Raw genomic sequence first — 23,094 nt, 5'->3', positions numbered from 1 at the left:
AGCCACACTTCTAGACTCTTAAAAAAGATTAAAAGAAAAATTGGCAAGCTTTGCATTACCTCCCTTCCTGTTTTAACTCCAGAAAGGGCAATTTCTGGATGAACTAACTTGGGCACATCTCTATAGTTTCATTAGGAAGAAGGATGCTCAAGCTACAGACTTTGAAGTGCAATTTCAAATCTCACTTGGATCTCAAGGGGGTCTAACAAAGTAGAGGGCTATGGGTGTACAGAATGATGGATGCTTCAATACTGAGTGTAAAGTCTTCTGTGTTGTTTCTACATTAATGTTTTAACTCATTAGTGGGTTTAATTATGCTGCACAAGCTGAAAATGGAGCTTTCTCAACTTATTCCTCCATATAAGTGATTTGGAAGCTTTTAATCTTTTATGGTCGGGGTCTTTTATATGATGTGATAAAATAAACAAACATAAGCTAGAATAACAGCCATATATTAATCTGTGAGCATTCCCAGGAAGGAAAAATCATCTGCTGTTTCAAGTTTCTATGCACCATTAAAGAACCAGAAGAAACAAACAGATCTGCATTCTGCACTGGAGCCTTAGGGGAGTCTCTAAGGGGAAATGGCAGGGGTTGCTCTTCATAGAGGGAGAGAGGGATTTACTGAACAACAGATAAATAAAAAACTAAATGCCACTTCCTGGATGCTAGTAATCTTCATAAACCACTCATTTTACTACATTTTTCAGCTTTCACTTTTATCCCTTCTCTCTGATAAAAGTACCTGTAAACTCTTAGTTTGCATCCATCTCAGCTTTACTGAAATGACACAGAAAGATAGACTGTAGTCAATGACCTTATATCAACTGGACTACATTATGCATCTAGAGATACAAATGAGATTTGATACTTAGTCAGGTTTTCAATCAGGGAGAGTTACACATCTTCATAAATATCACCCAGGTTTATGCAAGTCTACTAAAAACAGGGTTGTCCTGAAACTTGTTTTTCAAGGGGATGTTCTGAGTATTTAGTTTTCTGACTAATTTAAATTACGTTTTCTTTAGTCAGAACACAGATTTTTCTACTGATTTATCTGAATTTTCTCAAAGGCACTGGTGCAATGTATGAAATGGGAATATGAGAATAAAGACTACTTGCAGAGGTCATATCAAGACAGGACATAACATAGTAATACTGAGAATGGTTACACTGGAGCACAACCTGAGAACTATTTTTGGATAGTGCTGATTGTCTGCACATCATGAAGCTCTAGTCCCTTTTCAGTAGAGGCTCCTGTATCACCTTTGAAAATTAGGCTTAGGAAAAAAAAAATTAAATATTTTCAAAAGCACTCATGAGCTTTTGGAAGAGAATTCACAGAAAGGTTTCTGCACAATGACACTGAGCTTCACAATGTCTAACTCACAGTCAAACAAGGCTTAAAACAATCCCCAGGGCCCAGTTTGGTACCCAGGGCTCCTCCTCAGTGCAGAAGGAGGGTTAGGCAGAGCTGAGGTTCACACAGAGCAGCAGAGATGTCTCAAGGCTGCAGACACCAAGTGAACAAATCCTCACTGCAGGGAGGCTGCTGCCCCCGCTCTCTCAGCTTCCAATACAAAGGCTTTTTCTGCCATAAACTAGAGGGTACACCTGTCTTTTATGAAAAGCTGCAGGAAAAACTCTTTCTTTATCTAATAGCTCAGCAGTTAGAGCTCTCACAAAAGTTTTAGGACAGCTCTAATTCCTCCTCCAGCTAAGGTTCACATCTTTTACCCAGGGGAGCATAAGGTAGATACATTTACCACTGCTGCTGTTGAATCCAGCAGAGGACAAGAGAATGGTGTGAGTATAAGGTGATTTTACATGCTGCTCCTTGAGATACATCCTTACACAGAGTCCTGTCCTAGAGGCTGTGAACACACTTGATTAGGTAGGGGACTTGCTAAAGTGACACGAGCTAAGGTGCAAATACCACTGTCACTGATACCTGCCCTTCTGGGGGAAGACATCCACAACATGCACAGATTTTCCATCCCTGCTCCCCAATACCCAAAATGTCCATCCTGTGCATCATCAGGCTGTGGTTCCCACACCTAAAACTGCTCAGGGACAGACGTTCCTTCCACAGACACGAGTTTGCTGATTGGCACCATCACACATGACCTGCAGTGTTAAATCTCAATCTTTATTTTCATGTTTGAAAACAATTAAAATGATCATTGTGACAGGACCTCTCAGGTCTTGCTGATCTCTTAAAAAGCAGAAACTGAGTTGGAAAAAATGCCTTTTCAAAAGCAAACTAACAACTTGCTTCTCTGTAACAGACAGTGGTGTCCTCATCCCCTGGTATTCCCAGCTTCTGTTGAAGTTGAAATCCAAGAGAAGCTGGGATCCTGGTGACACCTTCTCACAGCATTTCCCAAAACCAGCTGCAGTGTACAAAGGGGAAGCAGAGATGCTGAGGAGCACAATGACAGCCCCACAGTGCCCTGATTCTAGCTGGAAATCTACAGAGGCAAGCTCCAGGGCAGAGAAACTTTCCAGCTTAGATGCAAATTAACCTCCCAGCATTACCCCAAAACCAGTGTTGGTGTGACCATAATTCAGCCCATCCCAGGAAGGTCACAGTGAGCAGAGGAAAATTCTGCTCAAATTTCATGAACATGCCCTTGACTAGTTTAACTGCTTAGCTCTACTTTTAAATTAAATGGGCCAGCTTCAACTGATCGCTCTCCAATATCTGGGGAACTGACATGAGACTGCTAAACACACTCAAAACTTCCAGTTTAGCTCCTCATAAGTTCTATACAATCTCAATCCAGTAAACCCTTCCATCTCTGACCTTGTGATTGCAGCTCCTAGGAAACATCTTCACTGCCAAAAGGTTTGGCTGCTCCTGCTGAAATTGTTCAGATGTTCCCATGGCCTAGGAGCTTCCTGCAACTTTTCAGCAGCCACTGGTAGAAGAGTGCACTGCAAGCTCAGACAAGAATTACAGATACACCAGCATCTGAGAAAGTCTTTGCAGTTTTTTACTGGTTTGTGTTGCAGTGGAAAATAATTATTTTGAGAATGCACAATAAAAGGGTATATGATTCATAAAAGAAATCAATTTATCATTTCTAATGAAAACTCTTGTGCTTAAAAGTATGATATTCAGCATTATTTTTTTTTTCTGACTCAAACTATTTATCGATGCTACTTTTGGACATATAGAAGAAGTTTCTAAAAGCTGTGTTAGGAAGAACTTTCACACCTCAATATTTCTAGTCTAAAACAAGATATAATTTATACTCTTGGTGCCTTAAACTTCTTTCAGCTGAGAAAATTACAGTGAGTAAAGTATTTGAAATGTCAGACATTAGTATAGACGTTGTCAGACAAATAATATTAATTACAGGCACTCTCAAAAATCAAATAGTTTTAAAATTAAAACTTGATTTAAGTTTCTTGTCAAAATAAGAAGATTGCCTAGGTCTTAGCTATATTTAGGCAAATGTCAGCAGAGTTTTCAGGCCTGGAGGAAAATATTAAGAGTTTGGTGCATCTGGTTTGGCCATTCACGTTCCTCTTCTCATTGAGTTCTGTCCCCAACAGATACTTGATGAAAAAGCTCAGCTGCCACACATTTTTACAACTACTGTAAGTCTTGGGGGGAAAAAACCAAACACAAAACAAAACTGGGAAAGGTACCAGAGCAACAGTGGGAGACAGAGAGACTGCATATCTTCCCTTTTCCTGAACTATAGAGAATTAAAAGGCTTAACTTTTTAGAAAGCAGACGTATCAGTCTACCTGAAAATCCTGCACAGAGGTGCAGTTCAGCATGTCTGTAAAAGCAGCTGCTGAGGCAAAGGTGCAGTGCTGGAAGGAACCACTGACCTGTGGGTGTTTCTCCCAGGGCACAGAGACAATCCATATGAAACACATCAGCCTTGGCAGCGTTTCACAATTGTTTCGACCTACAGCTTGAGGTGGAAAGACTGACAAACACAAAGGCCTTGTCTCAGCTCCCATCTTACTAATTTCAAACTTCCACTGCCTTGAGAATTGTCAGAAAGGGTTGGTCTGTGAGCGAGGCAAATGAGCTCACCTGCTCCTGCCGTACAGCCAGGAAGAATTACAAAGCTCTCAGCCACTACCTGTGCTTGCAACATTTTACTTCTCAGCACACACACCCCTGGCATTTCAGTCCCCTTCACCCACAATCCTCAGGGTTCTTGACCAGATATTTTCACCAGGGAGGCACCTTTATTAAACTTTTCCTGAGAGTTTTACCTTTTTGTTATGGCAATTTTTGTGTGATGTTATTCCAGGAATAGCTGTGTACAAACCAGAACAATAACGAACTCCACCACATGGTATAAATATGTCTGACTGATTATTCCAAAAACATAAAATGCAACTTTGCTCTTAGTTCTGTTCATTACGATTGGCAAAGGCTTGTATTTTTGTTTAAATCCTGGCTGAATGCAGAAGAAATACTGCCCAGACCTCTTGCTACATTCATTCACAATTCTTTTAGTACAATTGAGAGTGGAAGGAAAGCAGAAATTGTGTAGGTGTTACCCTGAACTGATACACTGCATGCACTCAGGCCAGCTGCAGAAAAAGAGAGACTGGGACCAAGCCTTCAAGGAAGGAAGCACTCTCTGCTACTACTGAATAAATGAACACAAAGACACCATGTGCTTACAGAACTGGAGAATTCTTTAAGAGCAAAAAAGGGATTTTCATGTACCAGACTCCAACTTCAAGAGTGCTTTAAGGAAACTAATGCAACATACAGTAAGAGAGGTCATGACAGTTCTTCTCTAATTTATCCTTAACTGCAAGCTAAATTCTTTTCTCTTTCTAAGACCAGAGACAAATAAGTGAATAGATAAACTTCTACATATTGCATAATGTGTACAGCTCATCCTGTTCTTTAGTGGAAAAACTTGGATGGAAATGCTCTTGACTCTAAAAAGAGGTATTGCTGTGATCCCAAAGAGAATTATTTGAGTGCATCCAGTTAAAAGACACGTGGCAAGAACTAAGGCTTTCTGTATTTTCAGAACTGGAGTGCAAACATCACAATTCGTCTAAGACATTCTTCAAAGAGCCTCTGAAAAAGACAAAACTTCTCACATTCTTACCCTAAGACATTAATGTTTCTTTTTCCTTGTGCAAAAACATTTCCAAATCATAACTTTCAGAGACTGGAAAACTTAGCAGACTCTTCACATAAGAGCAGACTTTAGATCAAGCCCAAATGTATTCATTTTTGGATTTTAAGAAGCATGTATAGCAGGAATCTTATTTGTTCTATTCCCATGTTATCGTTGTTTCATCTTCTATTCCCTGTTGCAAAATTAAATTCCATGTGATTTTTGTACAATCTAGACAAGAAAATCCCTGAAAGAACTTTTTATTGATTAGACTTCTAAGAAAATCTTCTCAGTCACTACAACAATGAATAATGACTTCCAAAATTTAGGCCTACAGAAAGCAGTCCCAGAAAATCTTGAACCATACAAATAATTTTATTAATATGTTTCATCATCCTTTTGGTTTTAAAGCTCTCTTCAGATTTTCTTAAACAAACTCCTTAATTGTATTTTAAATATTTAGATGTGATCTCGTTACACATTTTATATCAACATAAACTTAGATAAGGGTGGGGCTTTTTTTAGATTTACTTGCTTATTACGCCACAATGACATGACTCTACACATATCCATTTAATTGAACTCACACTGCTTGGTGTTACTTAACCTACTCTGAGCAAAGTGAGGCAGATAAACTGGTTTTCAGAAAAAATAATAAATTTCAGTGGCAGTTTATAATCAGCTTTCTTTTCAGAGTCCTTAATAGTTCAGTATTTGGTTTGTTAGTGCTACAAAGAAGCATTTATTTACAGCAGCTCCTTCAGAATGAGTTTTTATAGGAGTCTCCAAATTCCATTTTAGCAAATGCTTACCTTGAGGTCAAGTAGGAATTTTCAGCTATAGTAAAATGCCACACTCAATTTTCATTTTAAAAAAAATTGGGCTGTATTACCAAAAAATCCTCCAAGAGAAAAACAAAAACAAATTTAAAAAAATAAAAAGAGGAAAGAAGCAGGTCAAACTAAGAACATCAGTTTGTGAAAATAAATCAAAGAAACATGAAAATAAAAGAAAAAAAAAGCCATCTGTTTACTCTTACTCCTTCATGAGGAAGTATCATAGCCTTTGATTATACCAAAACACAATTTTTTTCATGAGATTCCTACCTTATACAAAAAGTATGTAGGTTTTCATTCTGTGAGTGCAACCCCTGCCTTACTTGCCATGAAATCTTCAAACTTTAAAGAAATTCTCATTTTTGCTTTGTTCTCAAAATTATTTTTACTAATTGTGTCTACATTATCAGGTGGTTTTTCTTTCAGTGTCTGCTTCTATTAAGACTGGTAGTAGTATAAGCCCATCCCTTTGCACATGTACAACTATACAGCAAACAGGCACCACAAGAGTGCAGTAAGAACAAGAGCCAGCAAAATTGTAATGAATTTCTGGATTGAAAAAAATTATTTTCTAGATAAAATTTATGTTAAGAATTTATGTTTCTTCCAAATTTCAATACAGTTTAATTCCTCCAGTTATTTTCAAGAAAATGGACTTCACTCTATATCCTTTTTGGTCGTTCTGGTTTAGCCTTTATTTTTTATCATTTCTTTTGTCACTCACCATTTATCACTGTCCCTCCTTCTTCCCCAGTTATCTTTAATGTGTTTCATTCTCCTGGAGCATTTTTTCCATCTCAGCTTCATTCCCTGTCTCCTATTTCTGGTTCAGCCTTGAAGTTCCAAGTTGTCTCATTTTCACAACAGAGTTTGTCACAGATCAAGCACAATCTCAGCTGCACCCTTTTCCCACCCTTTTGATCCCTGCAACTTTCATTGTTTCTCTGAGCAGAAGGCTTTGAAAAGGAGTGCTGTATTCTGATTCCAAGTCAGAGATGCTGCTCTCCTCTTACTTCCTCTCCAAAGAAGGCAAGGAAATGAAAAAACACAGAAAGGTGTTTTTTCCAGATTCATCAAAACTTAAGGAGCACACAATTTAAAATTACAAAATTTAATTTTTAAGATTATCTTTGTATATCTACTTCAGTTTTTTTGTATATAAGGCAAAGCTGAGGAAAAAGCAGACCCCAGGAACACATAGATCTTACATAAAATGAAATACTGGACTTTAACATCCACTGCTTGTGTTCAGGCAGCTGCCTTGTGCCCTCTGAAACAGGCCCATCCTTGTCTCCTTGGCAAGATCTCCCCACAATCCATTTGAGTACTTGAATTTGTTGCTTAGTGGAAGCAGCACCTTAAGAAATTGATCTGAAATTCAAGTGTGTGCACCACTGCATTTTGATCTGTTTTGATCTGTTCTCTGATATCCATAGGAGCATGTAAGCAGCTTGGGCATGTTCACAGATTCCAAATTCTCCCTTGCAGGGCTCCAGTGGGGTTTGGATAGCCCTGGGGGTATGTAAAGTAACATAAAAGGAAGATCTGGATCAAAAAGAAGATCCTTCTGCTATATTTGATAATGGGAGAGGTAACCACTTCCTGGCAGACTCCAATGCAAGTCTTACATTCTAGGGACATGCTTATTCCATGAAAAAGGCAAGCTCTTTGCAGGCAAAAGCAAAACCCTTCTTATAAGGGACAGCATTAAGCTTACTTCTAGTATTTCTGTCCAAAATTCACATAATTTCTACAGACACAGACTGAATAACATCAGCAGTAGCATTTTTGGTGGATGTTCAATTCCATGTCAAACTTTCCTTGAACAAGGCAATCATGCTGCTTCTTGGCTGTGAAGTTCAAAAGAGATTATTCCTCCACCACATATTTCTGAGGTTTGCAATCAAATGCTTTCTTTGGGAGATGGAAACATTTGAGAATCATGTTAGACCACAGAGAAGCATTTCATCTCCACTACATCACCTCTGCACCATTTGCAAAGGCTATTGCCAAGGAGTTGTCATTCCCATCTCAGGAAGCCCTGGAAAGGCCATTTACACTTTTGTCTTTCTTCAGGATTAGATTACTCTAATTCTTTATTGACTGCCATGCACAACAGGGCTCTGCACAATCTCCAGCAGGCACAGCCTCCTGCTCTGTTTTTTGTGAGAAAAGGATGATTTGAACATATTGTGCTGATTGTAAAGCCTTTCCATCAGTAGCAACAAAGTCAATGAATTGATTATAAAATTGTTCTGTTTACTTAGGGCACAAATTATGGTCACTGCCTTTTGGCTGGCGAGTTTAATTGGAACTAACTAGTTGAATCCTTACAGAAATCCTGTATTTATGGAACATATCACACCCTCTCTTTTCCCAGCAGTGCTCCAAAGCTGCTTGAAGCAAAATATGGCCACTAGAAGCTCTTAAGACCTACTGTTCTAAACCTCCCAGGATGAATGGGGTTTATCTTTTTAAAATTGAAGCTGAAAAAACCCCCACACTTTCTGGCAGCTCATAGTGTTAAAATTGATTTTATGGGGGACTATTTCACTCAAAGTACTGATTTCTGTGTTTTATTAGCCATGATTTTGATTGTTTGCTGTATTCACTTCCAACTGCAGGATTTTGATTATTTTCTACCCTTTCTATTGTCTATCAAGAGAAATAGCCAATTGCATTTCATATAGCAGGAGATTCATTGCACCTCTTAGAGATCAAACTGTTACTCACATTTACTCTGATAGTTCAACTAATGCTTCATTTACTCCTGTAAATTAAGTATTGCTCAACTCAAGCTCAGCATGTTTCCATCTAAAGAATCTAGAGTTAATACTCATTGTCTTAGACAAGTTTTTAGCCACTTCTGGCTCTCAAACCAGTATTCATTCTGTTTAACCCAGCAAGGCATCATTTCTCCAGGATTGTAAGGCTAATTAGGAAATAAACACACAAACATATATATATACACACATCTATATATTGGCTGTCTTGAGAATATTCATCAAACCTGAACCTCTGATTCAGCCAGTTGGCCTTTCCAAGTTCACCACAGGGTTTTTCCAGCCCTGGTTCCTAGCTGCAGCTTCCTGTTCCCACAATGCCAGACCATTTCCCAGAAGGTCTCCAAACCTTATTTCTGCTGGGTCTGGTTCCTTGTTTGATGAACAGAACTCTCCTGCCCACATGCCTCCTGATTAATTATAACATGCTTTAGATGTTGTTCATTATTTGATAAAGCAACAGAGGGGTAACTCCAGCAAGACATCTACTTCAACATTTGTTTTCATGATTCCCTGCTTGTATTTTTTCTTGTTTACATCTTCAGTTCTGTACAATGGGGTCCTGTTAGGAAAGCACAGCACACTGGTGTGTATAGCAAGGAACACTGAGCAAGCCAGGAGGACTCAAAGGGCCTCTTAACACATTTGCAGTGAAAATTTCCTGCAGCATAATAGGCTTGGTGCCCACTGACACCCACTAGAAAGTTGACTAGTGACAATTTGTTATTCTAGTCAGACTTGTTCCCAGCCACTCCTGACATTCAGAATTGTAGTAAGAAAGTATATTTTTATTATACTGAAAACACTCTTTGAAACAGATTTAGAATTGCAGGAGATCTATTGATGTAATTCATCTCAGCTGAAACTACAGAGCAGTGTGAGGCTTTTCCTTCCCTTCTGTGTTTGCATATTTGACAGTAGCTGTTTCTGTATGCTTAAAAAAGTGATGTGTCTGTCAGTTATTATTTAATTCTCCTCTCAATCACATTAGGCTGAACAAAGACAGGTCAATTACATACTCTTTTTAAAAGACACTTTCATTAAAATCAAGTTTGATCAAGAATCAACATTATTTGAAGTCTTTTCTCCTGTCATCCCTAAAGCACACAGAGATTAGCACTGAAGTTCCTTAGCCAGAAGCAGTGGAGAGACTCCCTAACCTTTCTCTGGAGAGGAGGACATGGCAAATGCAAAATTGCCATGTTATAGACTATATTTTTGGTAGGATGGTACTATATTTTCTGGATAGATTTTGACCACACTGAAAATATATTAAGTAATACAAAAACCCATTAAAACAGTCAAAATATTCATAGGAAGATGGGCCCACTTTTGAGCCCAAAATGTATTTGGCAAAATTTTGTCTGCTTTCTGAATGAGAATGGTTTTCCCAAAGCTTATGTAAATACTAAAAACTCTTAAATATTTGTTATATGCAAATTGCTTCCCAGAAGTTAAAAACAATGCAAAATATTGAGATCTGTAAGAATTACTTGGAAAAAAGAAAAAGAAATAATATCTATTTAATAAAGAATCCAATTAGATTGAATTAACAAAAGTTTAGTGTATCTGCTTGCTCCAAGAGTAAATCTTCAGGCAGGAGCCATGCTGGGAGTGGAGCTGGGAGATTTTGGATCCAGAGTAACAGAGGGGATGACAGAAGATCCAGGTCCTTTCATTTAGCTGGTAGTTCATGACCAGACTGCATTACCTTCTACTTACCTACTTTTAGTGAGGATAGCAGAATACATTTCCTTTAAGCCTGATTTACGTTTGCAGTCTGCTCTCATGCATTTTGGAGAAGTTTTGAAAGACAGAAGATCAATGGAGGACTTTAAACAGAAGATCACCCCCTCTGAAGGTGAAGCAGAAACTGGGACAGTTTCCAAATGTTTAACAGAATCATCTAATACTTCTGGCAGCTCCAGAGATCATTACAGTCTTAAATGAGAAAGCAAATCAGGGAAATATAGCCAGGACATTTAAGGAAAAGACAGGCTATTTAGAGAATTAAATACAAAAAGTGTATCAAAAGAATACTACACACTAAAAAAAATAGTTGTGATGTTGAAATCTCTGGCACCTAAAATTATTGTGACAAAAAAAGAGAAGAGGGAAGACCATCCCTCTGTGCCAGAGCACCACTCAACATGGGAATGGGAAAATGGAGTGGTGTCACATCCCTGGTTTCAGCTCCTTGCCACTGAGACAGGCTGCCCTAATTTATCCTGGCTCCTTTAGGTTACTCTAATTTATGCTATCCATGAATGACTTAAAGAATCACAGGCCAGACAAGGATCAGCAAGCAGAAACTAATTTCTGTCCACTTAAAATTCTCTTTCTTTCAGGCATTTGCAGATGAAAATCTCTTTGTTGGTGCTGCTTCACCAGTTCAAAAGGGCTGATAATGTGGTAACCAATCCAACCTTCCCTGTAGAAGCATCAGTTGCTTACCATAAGAGAGATTTTTTCTATTAAAAGTACAGCATTTGGAGAGGTTTACATATACAGATCTTTCAGTGTAACACGTTACTTGCTCCAAAGACTGTCAGAGCAATTTAAGGTTTTAGTGCAGGTGATGTTTGGAAACAGAAGAGATACCTTGCAGAAGGTCAAAGAAAGATAGAGAGATTGCCTGAAGATTGTCACAGAGGTGAGTTTCACACAGCACAAAAAAAAAAAATAGAGCATGGAACAGAGCTGCAGAAGAAGAAAATTAAATAGTGGAAGGAAACAAGGGCAGAAATTCAGCAAAATATACATTATAATACTCAATATTCTAGTGCCAATGAGCTACCAATCTCAAAGAGAAGTAGGTTTGATCATGGTATATTGTTTTCTTTCCAGCTTCCTCCAGGTTCATGTAGATGTTCAGAATTAACCCTTCCAGCTCCTCCATTGTAGGTCAGTGCCACACAGATGCTAAATCTCCTGAAAATCCCACAAGAACATGCCAGATTTGGTCACAACAAATTCTTGATGCCTGCTACAATAGAGCCAAACCAGAAAACAACAATTTCTGTGGAAATATATAATATTTCTAGCTTTTTGATACCTATTTAGATGAAATAGCTTCAAGTGAAAAAGCACACTGGTTTTGCCCTGTGTCACAAGGCACTTTGGGGCACAGAACCTCATCTCATGCATAGGAAATGGCCCTCCTTGTTACCCAGAAGATGTTCCCAGCCTGTTCTCATAGACAGCCATGAACAAAAAGGAACATGTGCACAGGCAGAGCTGACAGAGGTTTACAATACAAACAGATGCTGTGAATACTGCCTGGGCACTAATCAACAAGCACCAGGGTTTCAAGAACAACACATTTGCAGAGTGATTTTTCTTATTTTAACGTGCCTAGAAGTAAACAAAGCAACTTTCATTGAGGGGTAAATCACATCTATTTGGAGTACAAAGTCCACAGGACTCCTGTCAATCACAAGCAGTATAGAAACATTCATAGGCTAATCATGGCTAAGCTAATTTTGGCTCTTTCAGAGCCAAATTATGGTGGCTGGTGCCAAACCTTATTATAAATTAATTGCAGTCCTAGTGCACAGTCAGGAATTCGAAAGGCAATACAGAAAGGTGTTGCTGCACCTGGACACCATTCAGAGTTCTGCTATTCAGTTTTTCATCTTAGACAGAAAAAAAACAAAGCACATCAGGCATAATGCCATTAAAATTGATACCCAAACCATCCAAGAAATTACTGCAGAATGTTTTGACAAATTAGGCATTAAAAGTCTCCTTTTGCAACTCAGATGCTTTAGAAGTAAAGACTGAAGAATAGTTTGTGGTAGAATTCTCAACTGGCCTTTCACGTCCTCCTCCCCAAAAAACCAAAATTTATATTGAATGCAGTCCCACAACCATGGAGCAAACACCCAGCCCCTTGCTCTGGGTGCAGGGTCCCTACTGGGATGCACCTCCCTGTCCCGAAGCATGGCTCACACTGCAGTCATCTCTAACTGCTTGGTGCTTCTTTTGACAGAAGGAAGCAAAGTTGACCTAGTTTTGACAGTTTTTGATGAGATGAGGCTAAAAATGTTATAAGGAATTTGTGCTGAGAAGAATTTGTCCATAAAGACAAAGGTTCCAGCAATTGTTCTTCCAGTGGCCAAGGGGTTTGGGCACTGCAGGTTGAAGCCTGTTTAAAAGATCAGGAAGGAGAGTAGAGATCAAATTCATCTGAGTTCAACTCTTTGCCCAGCAGCACATTGCTGGTTATTGCTACAGCTAGGAACAGGGAGCAAGTCAGAATTGTTCCCAGACAAAAGAGCAGAAAGGATTTTCACTAGGTAGAATACAGTGTCCTGGTCACAACACAAACTCTTCCTAGTTGATTTTGGCCCAGCTGCAGTACTCAGTCTTTCCAGTTGTCTGAAGAGAACTGGCCAGCTTATCCTAAAAATCCTCCCCACCCAATCAGTCAAAAAAAAAAAAAAAACATGTAGAAAAAAAAGCAGATTTTGAACCAAGAGTAAAATAAAAATAAAACATACAGAAAGAAAGCACCCATCTGTCCTGTAATCAGTCCAATATATTGAGAGACATCACCTGGTAGCTGGCCAGTGTACCCTGGGCAATGACATCATTTGTTAGCAGAATCCCCACTGCTTCAAGGGCTGCTGTCATTTTGGATGATGTAATTTCAAGCTTCTATAATTATCTGCTAAATTAAAAGAAAGACTAACTTCACAAAAGTTTTTGGCCTTGATATGATAGCAACTCTGGTCTACATCCTTAGGTCTCATATGTATAGCAAATGCTGCTAAGCTTGTCTTAACATCTAAACCTTAATCTAAGCATGCCAATGCCTCTACAGAAATATTTTTTTTCTCTATAAATTTATTGAGTAATGCTATCATTAAGTCAACAGCCTATGTATTATTAACCTCCTGAAACATCAAACTTGTTATTAAAGCTAAAATTGAAGTCACTTGTTTTTTTGACTGCCTGACTTTTGACAAACTGATCCTAATAATTTTCTTGACTTAACTGGTATAACACACTAAAAAAATTGCTTTTTTTTATTTTGCCACAAATATATAAATCTCCAGATCAACTCTTTTGATATAAACAGCACTGAAAGAATCATAAAAAAAATCTAGATAAAAAGAAAAGCAAGTTTAAGGCAGTTAATGGTAAATAAAGATAAAACAGAAAAAATAATTTCTTCACTGCCTCCAAGGTCTCACTGACTTTTACTGACTTAAAGGATAAAAAAGGAAAATTCAGGCAAAATCAGGACCAAACTGAAGTACTTGGCAGATTTATTTAAGAAAAGAGCCTATTAAGCCACTTAAAAGTTAACTGATATGCATGGGTTATCATATACTCCTTGTCTTCAAGGTTATAGACTGTTTAGCAGAACTCTGCCAAACGCCAGTTATCTGAAGGGAGCTAGAAATCATCTCTGCTGATGACAGACCTCTGAGCAGATGGTAAGTAAATCAAGGTCCTGATGTGAAATGTTAAAGCTTTTATGCTGGAAGACACTGTTAAAGCATTATCCAGGTTAAATCAGATTCTGAAAAATACCAGTTTACCAGTAGGCAGGCGTGAAGTCTTCCACTGAGGAATTCTACAAGTTTGGAGGCTTGGTTTATTTGGGGAATTTTTTTTGTTTGGTTTTTTTTAGAAAATACTCTACCAGATAACTTAGTTGGTTTTTTTGTGTTTTATTTTTTTAATTTTCAGTAGTCTTTGAAGCAGTTCTAGCAAAAGGGGAGGGTGGGCAAGGGAAGGTAGGGCCATTTTTTGGTAATTAAAATAATTTCTCATATTTTTTCTTTAGGCCAGTAAGATATAAGAAAGGCAGGCATCACTGAGAATATAGTTGGGCAACAGACTAGATTTTCTTCTAAAATTCCTGCTTAGATATGCCTAAACATTCAAAATATTATTTTGGCACCTAAACCTTTGGAAAAGATGTAACACCAAAAAAATAAAATTAACACGTTACTCTGCTTTAAAGAGTACAGTAATCAAAGAGTCTCTGCTAGACCCACGTGGGAAGGCTGGGAAAAGCTCTGTAAGTAATTCTGTGTAACTACAGATGGGGTGAACCAATTTCATTGAAGCAGAGGAAGCAATAATGCTCCTTCAGTTTGCAGTGCACAAATCAGCTTGACTACCAAAGTTAAAGCACCAAAATTTAGAGTCATCACTAGGAGAGAGCAAGATTCATCGATTTGATAATTTGGACTGCTAAAATTCATGATTAACCCACATCAAATAGAGATTATGACTTAGTGACTTGGGCCTTTGCCCCATCATGGTCCATGGCTGATCCAAGCCCCTCCTGTTGCAGGAAACTGCCTTGAAAATCATGTTGAATTAATTGATTTACAACACTGAACACCTGATTGAGTTTATGGCTACACACACAGCTGAATGCCACCAAACCCCTTGGTACTGCAGCCATAACATTCAGTTTCTCCAAACCTCGAAGGGTTACCTATGGGTAAGTGCTTATATTTCAAAATAGCAAAAACAAACAAAACCAGTCACAAATAATTTCTAGAACCTATCCAAAGGACTTGGATTTAATCAATTACAGCAAGTCACAAGCTACCAGAGACTGTTCTTTCATTGGAAAACACACTAATACACAATATTTTTCTTTAATTTTTTCTTTAGACACTTAAACTTGCAACCCGAGTATTTATGTACCAGCTTCAGAAACAGGTTTTGCATCCTCTTTTCAGGGACCTGAAAAGCTTCATGTGGACAGAGATTGCACTATTGCTTTTTCTTTTGTAGTGATGTGCACTGTTCTAGCACATCAAATTTTAAATTTCTATCCTGCCAGTAGTATGCCTCTACCTTCTCCCCCCAGCCCCCATCTTGCACAAGAAGATCCATAATCCCTGTGCTAATGCTTCCATTGTCCTTTAACTTCTGGAGTCAATTCCAGCTTATGCTCCAAGGAATGGGGGGAGGGAGAAAGAAAAGTACATTTTTGACAAAGACCCTAAGTGATGAATACAGCTACAGGGGGGAGAGATTCCCCCCCAAAACCTTTAGTCTTTTCACTCACTCTCCAAATGCACTGAGATTAATAATGCCTCTGGGCCACTGTATGCAGGAAAAAGATTATAATTGAATACCCTATTTTGATGGGCAAGGAAAAAGAAAAGCAGACAGACAGACAGGGCTCAAAGGCTGAATTGGCCTGGTTTGGCTTTCAGCCCACAGCACCTACAATTATCCTGCAATGATTTTTATTTATCTATTTAGTGTTCCCACTAGGCAGAGAGAGACTCTAGTATTAATTTAGTGCTCGTGGTTAGAGAGAGAGCTTTAAATTGAAAAATGTTATTCAAATGGATAATGAAATGTGGTTGGAGCCTTAATGTCCTGCTTTGAATGAAAATAGTACAAACCATAGCTCTTCTGAAAATGTTTTACAGTCTCAGAGTTTATGCAAAAATTCTGCTAAATTACATTTTTACAGAACAGCCTTACCAACGTAGCACCAGCAGACCTTTACGCAGACAAGCAGCCAAGCTGTTGCCAAGCATCCCAGAGCCTCACAGCAAAACAAGAAGTGAAGGGCAGGAGCAGGAGAGAAAAAGCAGCTCTGACATAAGTGAAGGAAAGGATAAAACCTGAAAACCAGTATGGCACGTCCAGAGCTATTCACTTGTGGAATCTACATGAAGTCATCTAGTTTGCTCCTAAGCACCTATGGCAAAACATTCTCTTCCAAATTAGTGCAGGGTATTGCTGGGACATTCTGTTTGATGAGGACCTTGCCAGTACCTCCAGCTGCCTATGGTCCTCAGCAACACAGGTGACAGGAGAAAGAGAAAAAAAACCACACAAAATTCTCTTCTTTAGACCACTGTAAATTTAAATTAGCTCCATAAAAAGCACCTGCTTGAGTTAAGCTGCTGCTCTCTTCAAATGTTGGAAACTGCACTTCATGATAGGAAACAATAGCATAAAGGAAATAGTTGCTATCTTAGCTGTAATTATTTCATAAAAGCACTTAAGAAAATATGAATATAAGACTGCTTTAAAAAAAGGTATGTGGAGAAATTCAGGGAGGTAGCAGAACGCTGATTGTGCAGTCAAGAACATGCAAGTGTTGATCAGGAGAATTGAGAACGATGGCTTGAACAAACACAGGGACGTTTCTTGACTCATCCCCAATTTGAAGTTTAAAATATATTCCATAAATCTAAGCATCAAGCTTAACTTCCATGGAACACTAATGCTGCATTCCAGAAAATAATCTAAATTGATTATTTTAACGGTATTGTCACTGTTTTTTTGAAAAGACACTAACCACCACAATTGCTCCATTACTTACCACAGCGCATAAAATATCTAAGGCTTTGGAAAGCAAATAACAGAAAAATATGGATTAAACTGATAAAAATGATAATTCCAGACATGATTAGATTCACTGTGTTGTGTAGCCTGCACAGCAGGTGGGGGATCCTTCAGAAGAATTAGAGAAAGGTTTAGGGAAAGCAGATTAATGGGGAAAAGATTAAATGGGCTCTAAAAGCAGGACAAAACATATTTTTAAAATGACAATTCTAACAGCAGTGCTTAGGGATGCTCTGGAATGCAAAGTACACATACTCCATTTAAATACCAGATGCACAAATGTCTCCTACTTACAATTATGCAGTGCATTGTATGACTTTAAATCATAAGCTGAATAAGCATTTGACATTAAGTGGTGCTAGTGACAAATATTAATCAAAATATAGCCAAAGAGTTTCTAGCACGCAGTAGTCAAGCTCTATTTTGCCCTTCTCTGCATGCAACTTTTTGCAAAACTCATCCTACAGATAAAGGCCTACCAATCTGTTTCATTTTCAACAGCAGTATATTTCTGGATATAAAATGAGACACAGTATTAGCAATTTCTAGAATCCTGAATAATACACATTGATGCCACAGCCCTCTCTTCAGTGTTGAAGGCTTCCTATCTTCTAATAAGATGCTGTGCATGAAAATAGGTAAGAACAAAAACCACAGTGGAAAGGCATCCTACTAATATCATCTCACAGAAAGAACATTCCCTTTTCCTCAAAATCATCTTGGATATGTGTGTCACCCAAGGCTGATTAGTCAGGTAGTTGGAGGTAGGGCTCTTGGAGCTGGGTTCTGCTCCCCAGTGACCTCTTGGTGCTCCTTGGTGCTCCACTCTCTGCTGTCTTTGCAGCACTGTGCTGGCAAAGACCTCTGGCTTTTCCACAGCTGCACCCAAGTCAGCCAAGTCTCACTTGTACCAGCCTTTTTTTGCCTTATTTCATTGTCTGTGGGAGATGAAAAACTTGTAAACTGCCTTCTTCCTACCAGCTTGAATTACGTGCTGCTTAGCATCTCGACCTGTGTCCATGATGCTTCTCAGACCTGTCTCTGGTTTTTAACTCTACAGATGTGACTCAAGCCTTACAAAATGAAGTCCACAGCCACAGCACAAAGATTTGCATATCACTCCCAAAGTGGCCACATGGGCTTGCAGCCTTTCTCCCCTTTTCATTCGCCCCAATCTCTTTTGTTCTCCCCTATCCATTTGTTCTGTTGTGGCTGTTTTTATGATCTAATCTCCTCCAGGCAAGCACGTCCTTCTGTATGTTCTGCAAAGTGCTTTTTCAGGCAATAAAGCAGAAATTGTGTCTCTGGGTTTCCCCATTTGAAGGGGCAGCATAGGAACATAGTGCTCACCTACCAAGGCAGCTGGCATGTTGTATTTGTTAATGGTTGTGGGCATGTGGAGATCCTCTTATGGAGGGCTCAACAGGAGTGTGAAGCATTGTCAGAGGTCAAAAGTGAGGCTAACAGCTTGAGTTAGCTTCCCATTCTGGGTCCCTGTGTCTTCCTATAATTAAAGGGGGGTTAACTACAGAGTGAAAGGCTGGGCATCTAACTGAGGTTAGGGGACTGCCTAACAAATGCACTGGTATCATAAGGTGATGAAGAAAAATAAAATGCTTCCTCTTTCCCTCCATTTAGCATTAGGACATGGGAAAAAGTGCCTCATAGGATGTCATTAAATTCAAACCAAGCTTCTTATCAAACAGTGTTTTCAAAAAAAGAAACCTAGACTTTTCTAGCTTCTGTGTAAAATAAAACCCATGTAACTGCATACTACATTAGACATACAGAAAGGTATGCTACTGTTAAGAGTCCAAGAGATTTCAGGCAGAAAGTCTGATTTTACAATTTATTTTTTCATAATTGAAGTTGAAAGTGCTCAACATGCTATTTCCTTAAATTTTTCATAAGAGTGTAAAAAGTGTTTGGAATAGGTCCAGCCTCACTCTAAGCTTCTTATATTCAGCCCTCCCTTATGGTAACTATTATATGACCAAACATCAATTTATAAGGGTCCTCTCCCTCTACTTGTGTTTTTATTTTATTTCTGGTCAATATTACAAAATCTGAAATACAAAATTCTCTCCACTCTTAAATACCAGATATTCTCTGTATCCATAATTGCAAAGGACATTAGAAGCAGTACAGCCAGAACACTCAATTAAATTGGGCCCCTCAAGCCTCTGCTAATCCCACAAAGCTGCAGCACACTGTAAACTCTGCTCCACTCCCCCCAAACCCAAACATTCCTAACAAGGACTCTCCACTGCTGCACTGAGATGCAGGAGGGGGAATCCATCCTCCTTCCCTTCCCTCCCCATTCAAGCAGGCAGCCAAGCAAAGCTATTGTACAAGGCACTACAGCATGACAACACATTAAGCAATTAAGGGTAACTTCAGGGCAGAAAGAATGAGGAGAAAAACGTGCTGCATGTGACAGTCAATTTGTTGGGCTCTGTACCATTAAACCACATTGGGAACAAGTTGTCCTTCTCCCTCACCCACTGGGTAATGGAGTAAATTTTAAAATTCTCAATACTTACAATTATACATTGCTGAAAAGCAAATTCAGAAGATATACACTATATAAAACAATACAGAAAGTTTTACCTTTCTTGATTTCCAGCCTGTGGTTTTATTTTCATATCCTTCTATTGCACATCTTGTTTGTAACAACTGTACTCACCATAAACAAATCCTCAGCATTCCAGGAGAAATCGTCTCACAGAAGAGGGATATGTTGGTCCACAGGAAGAACTTCCAACTTGAACAAGACTCTTGCCATAGAGAAAATCCCCTCTTGCACTTGCACAGATAATGTCAGATCCGATTTACCCTGCAACAGGGAAAAAAACCCAGTGTGTTTACAGGAAAGCAAGTAGCTAAAGAGAGCTGTAAGCAAGACAACTCATTTGAAGGCTGTCACTGATGCTGACATCCAGGTTATAGCTAGTGTCACCCCCATGTGTGCACAGACCTCTCTTTGTCACACTTTTCCATTTTCCTGGGACAACTGTTGTCATGAGGCTGTGAAACAGGACCTTCCTGAAGCCCCAGGAGAGCCATGAGTGGCTGTGAAAAGCCAGGTACTGAGTACTGCACGTCACAAACACACAGCCCACAGTTCCATCAATTCAGATAATCATACAGGAGCACTTGGCAAGGCCGTGATGCACAGGGAGCACCCAGCACTGCTCCCCACAGGGGGTTGGGCTGGGCCAGGCCATGGAACATACAGAGCTGTGGCTGTGTCCTGGCAGTCCCACACCATGGGTCAGTGACAGAACTAGGATGGGTTTCAGGGGTGGCCTGATAACTTCCTGTTAGAGCTTGTAAAATATCCTGTTAAGCTAACACCTCATTTTTGTGTTTGTTTTGCAAAGTACTTGGAAATTAATTCCCAATTAATTCTTGAGAAAATAAGTCGAATTCAGCACTTTATAGATGTCCACCTAAGCAGGCTGTATGCAGGTGTGACCTGGCAGGGACAGATTCCTGCACACTCTGCTTTGTGCACTAGGATGCTAAGGCCACAGCTGGCTGGCTGTCCATCTGTCTGTCCAACTGCTGCACCCCCCCAAATGCAGCAGAGGGTCTGCAAAGCCACCTCAGAAGCACAGGGAGAATTGTCACAGCTTTCACTGCAGTTTGAGAAAAGGCAGCACAATGAGTCAGAGGCACTCACTGCGTGTCCTAGGTGGAGGAAGGATGAAGCTCCCTTCATACAACTTCCTTAATAAAAACCACACACCTGAGTTCCCAATGACAAAGCAACAGTAAAGAATTATTTTGAACATTGATGAGCACTGAATCACAGAATGGGTAAGACTGGAAGGGACCACATCTGGTGCAACCTCCTGGTTCCAACAGTCCTCCCAGAGCACATGGCACAGGATTGCATCCAGACAGTTCTGGAATACCTCCAGGCAGGGAGACTCCACACCCTCTCTGGGCAATGTGTGCTCAGTCACCTGCACAGCAACACACACTCCTTATGGGGTTCAGTTTATGCCACTGAAACACAGGTCAGTAAAAGCAAACACTTAAACTTAATTACTTCTAAAAAGCATTTCTCTACCTGAAGATTCCTCACCGTTTCTACAGACACAGAAATGGAGAATACACCCCTCTCACAACAATACATCAACACATTTCCCAGTATTTCTGTCTATTTTGTTCAGCACCTGGCAATTTCCACTAAGACCCAGTTCTTGGAGTAAGAAATTTAACTACATTTGAACTTACTGGAAAAATGGACATGTAACCAAGTGAGGAAATCTTAATGCTCAAGAAGAGTCTGAATGCTCAGACTCCTCCATGCCAGCTGTCAGCACCAGCCTGGAACACAGGCACACAGTCCACCATGGCAGCCACATCAAATGTGCAGAAGGTGACTTCTCCTTCTTTGGTTTCAAGAGTTTTCTTTGACTCTGTCCCCTAGCTGACATATTTTACTCTTGGTGGAGACTCATTTCCCCATTGTATTTTCCCAGAAGACTGAGCAATGTTAAGAATTCAGGCATGGATCTTTGCTTCATTGTATAATTGAGTTGCTTCATATTCCAAGAAGCTTTTGTGTTATTTTAGAGCTGTCTTGAAGACAACCATGCAACTAGTCTCAACTGCAACAGTGTGAAACATCTGGGAGCAGGATTATTTCTGTCATGTGCTGCCAAAATAATATTTTGCTTATGGAATTAAAATTTTAGGGATTTTCCCAAATCCACATAATGTTCTTGAATGCTTAAATTTGCATTATGACATTTACATTAGCATATACACGTGTAAAAGACCATCTTGCCAGCCAACTCCTATTGGTTATTCAAAAGCCTAACTCCACCTAAAGCTAGGATTAAAGCATGTTCCTGAAACACTTCAGTTACAGCAACAGATTTTCTTCAGCTAAGTGCCTTTACCCATCTGCTCTTGCAATCACATCTGCATGTGTCTTCAGTGATCACCTTGCCATAATTATGGACACCTACCCAACCCCCTAGACAGGGACAGATTCCCTGTTTTGTAGATGCACTATTTCTGTATACATTGAAGTTTCAGCTCCTTAGGAGAAATGACCACAGCAAAATGCTGAATATGATGCAGTAAAGGATTCTACTACTTGCCATAAATGCTACTTAAATACAAATGCTTGCTGAAAAATAAACCAGCTTCTTCTATATGCCAGCTAGTGCAGTACACAGCTAAAGGAACTATGCATTTGCAATGTTTATTTTCTCTTTCTGTAGGAATAAGTTCTTCTGCTGAAAGGAACATTTTGCTGTATTGTTTCAAGGTGTTGTAACAGGCACACCAACAAGGCAGTGTTCCCACTCATTTACAACCCCAGATGAGAGAACAGAAAACTTTTACCCTTAATTCTTGTAGTTAGAGATAACTGAGAAAAGACTAATTGTAGGAGAACTTATTCCACACAACTTTATTGGATTTGTTGAAAGTCAAAACAATAGTAATGCAGAATGTCAACTACTCATAGATTTCAGTTGAATTCCAAGATGAAACGATATTGTTTGCTCCTTCAGTGTTGAAGGCACAAACAACATGCTCATACCCAGCTTCCAAATTATTTCCAACACCATTCCCAACACTGATAGTTCCCAAACACCCTTTACTCAGCTGCCAGAACTTCTCACTTCCCTGTGACAACCTCTATGGTGCAACTATATACATTAACACAAATCTGTCATATCAGAAACAAGAAAGGGAAGACAGTGCAAAATAAACTCTGTTTACTATCCAAATATCTGACAGAGGGTGTATCAGAACTGCAGTACCTCATTCCCCAAGCCCAAGGTGTACCCACTGCCACAGACCCTTACTGTTACTAAGAATGGATTCCTATATTTCTGGCTTTTTGACACTAAGGAAGATGCTCTGGAATGATTGTGCTGGAAAATAAGTGTCCTGCAATGATCTCAAAGAAATGAGAGCCTCCAAAGACCTGCTCCTCAAAAGAGCCTCATGCTGCAGAGCTGGAAGAGGTGCTGCCAGTCTCAGACCTGC

At 39.3% G+C, this 23,094-nt stretch overlaps 1 protein-coding gene across 2 annotated transcripts in view; it reads right to left on the bottom strand.

The window, feature by feature from the left end:
• Nucleotides 1-23,094, bottom strand: part of RORA (RAR related orphan receptor A) — a 472,196-nt gene that overhangs the window by 363,313 nt on the left and 85,789 nt on the right. Inside the window, exons 1-2 of one of the 2 annotated variants that reach the window (XM_064389398.1) lie at nucleotides 20,054-20,169; nucleotides 19,763-19,912 (exon numbers count right to left, since the gene is read on the bottom strand). The gene's annotated coding sequence lies outside the window, so the exon portion shown is untranslated. Of the gene's footprint in view, nucleotides 1-19,762; nucleotides 19,913-20,053; nucleotides 20,170-23,094 lie in introns of those variants that run through there. The other variant, XM_064389399.1, reaches the window with a different exon arrangement.

The sequence above is a fragment of the Passer domesticus genome, chromosome 14 (assembly GCF_036417665.1).
Source record: "Passer domesticus isolate bPasDom1 chromosome 14, bPasDom1.hap1, whole genome shotgun sequence".
NCBI classification, from domain to species: Eukaryota; Metazoa; Chordata; class Aves; order Passeriformes; family Passeridae; genus Passer; species Passer domesticus.
The sequence above is the reverse complement of the archived record's forward strand: the minus strand, read 5'-3'. Positions and strand labels throughout refer to the sequence as shown.